Raw genomic sequence first — 2,500 nt, forward strand, 5'->3', positions numbered from 1 at the left:
GATCTCCGCCCGCAGTGGTCCACAGTTTCAACCAGGCAGGTTTTTGCACCGCCTCAATAGCCAGAGATCTTAACCACCAATCCGAGGACCAACAGAGTTTCCAGGTACGCCTAACCTGTGTTCTGGGAACAGTAACGGACAGCTTAGCGAGGCCCAGCCCGCCATCGCGGGCACGTGAGTAGATGATCCCCCCCGCCGTGGACGGGTCGAGGCGTAACCACCTTTTCACAGCCATCCGCACCTTCCCGTCGAGCCACTTGAGCTTGGTCACCGGCACCATACCTACGTCGGCCCTGAAAGCAACCTTCGGGAGTAAGAATGAGTTGCACAACATGACTTTCTGTGACGGCTTAAGCGCCGCCTCTGAGATCCTTCCAAGCCATGCGTCCACCTGTTCCTCTAGACCCCGAGACACAATTCCCTGCCACGGCACTATATCAGCTCCCAGGTAACGTACACATTCACTCGAACTGACTATGTGTAACTGCTGCCCACATAGCGTCCAAGCTACACTGCTGTCACCCTTTGAACCCATCCAGATACCATGGCACTTCCGAGGCTGGACAGCCAGTCCCGAAAGCCGGCAAAAGTCCTCGAGAATCTCCAAATTCTTCCTCATTCCCTCCTCCGAGCTACTTAACAGGACTAGATCGTCAGCAAATGCTAGTGTGGCGATTCGGCGGTCGCCCCAAACGTAGTGGCCCCCTTTGCGTTCGAGGCTATGGATGAGAGGGTCCATAGCAAGGTTGAAGAGCAGTGGGGACATTGGGTCGCCTTGCTTCACACCAACCTTGAGGGCAATGGGTTCGGAGTAGGCGTCTCCGCAACCCACCCTGGTCGAGCAGCCTACATAAGAGTCACGGATTAACTCTATCACACGTCTATCCACGCCCAAGTTTCCCAATACATACAGGACATGATCATGAGAAACCGAGTCGAAGGCCTTCGCAAAGTCAATGAACACGACCGCCAGTGGCACGCCGTCCGACCTCGAGCGCCCCATGATCCGGTGAAGGATCATGAGGTTTTCCGCGCAACCACTCGCGCCGGCGACGAAACCACGCTGCCGGGGGCTAACAGGACAGGCTCGAGTCAGCCTCATCGCTATTATCCGTCCAAACAACCTCAACACGACTGACCCTATAGTCACAGGCCGCCAGCCCGATACAGTACCCAGCTCGGTAGGGTCAGTTGATTTGGGTAACAATCGTGTCTTGCACTCCTTGAAGGCCTGGGGAACAACTCCACGCACCATCCATGTCGTAAACAGCCTCGCCAGATTCCGGCCGTCCGGGTCCCAGTCAAGAAGAGCCTGCTTCCTGATCCCATCTGGTCCCGGCGCCGATCGCTTGCCCAACTTAGCCAGGTTTGACACCACTTCCGGCCCCAGGATTGGGTGATAGAATGGTTCATTATCGGCGGTCAGTCTCACCGCGAAGCCAGGCAGTCCATGAAACGGTCTAACCGTTTCCCATTTCTCCTTAAAATGTTCATACACTGGCTTAATCGGCAATTCACACCTTAGGGGCGTCAGACCATCTAAGATCCGCCGCGCCAGCCCCTTCCTCGCCGCAGAATAGCCGCGTTGTTGATGATAAAACACATTCCTCTTGTGAGCGAGCCGCCTCGCCCACCCTTTCAAAGCCTGTCCTCGACGCCGAGACCCCGCCGACGTTTTTGGCCACACTACCATTCCACCCAGAGCTTTCATGAGATCAGAAGCAGAAGACTCGATCAGTTTAGGCTCCTGACCTGCTTCCCTAACTAAGCCGGCAGTGGCCCGATGCTCCTCATCCCCCGCCTGTAGTACTTCCAAGACTCTATTCTCCACCATGTCTGGAAGCGACGAGGGTAAGGTCCATTTCTGGGGCAACGCCCTGGAGACCGGGGCGCGCTGACGCACACCGGACGCACTGCCTGCCGTACCGCCGCACAGGGAACTCCACTTCCTCTTCACCTGTTCTTTGGTCTTGCCCGTATCCAACACCCGGGCTACAACCGCATATTTCCATCCGTGACTTCCATACTTCTTCATGAGTTTCTTGAGGTTCTTGACCTCCATTTCACTCCATTCATCCTCTCCCATCCTGACTCTCTTGCCATGGCTCCGGTCCTTCGAGGCCCCAAACCACACCTCCGCATGGGCGTGCCGCATATGCTGAGACACTCCAACAGCCGTCCGAAAACGACGCCCACAGTGATCGCAAGCGACCCCTTGGACTCCACCCACCCCGCACACACTCCGGCATTTCGGAACATGACACTGAATGGAATGGCTGTTTTCACTGCGCCTTTCGCACATGCCACACACGTACACGACAGACGTACCCGCATGCCGGGAGGCAAAATGCACACCCAGCCTACGAACACCGTCCACGCGCACCCCACACACAGGGCAGTCCATGGAATCCCGAGGCAGATGCACCAAGACTTGGTCAGGGGGTCTCGACCTCCATACACTCGAAGTAGACGGGCCCTCTCCCGCATCATCATCATCATG

This window comes from Syngnathus scovelli, unplaced genomic scaffold (assembly GCF_024217435.2).
Source record: "Syngnathus scovelli strain Florida unplaced genomic scaffold, RoL_Ssco_1.2 HiC_scaffold_54, whole genome shotgun sequence".
Classification (NCBI taxonomy): Eukaryota; Metazoa; Chordata; class Actinopteri; order Syngnathiformes; family Syngnathidae; genus Syngnathus; species Syngnathus scovelli.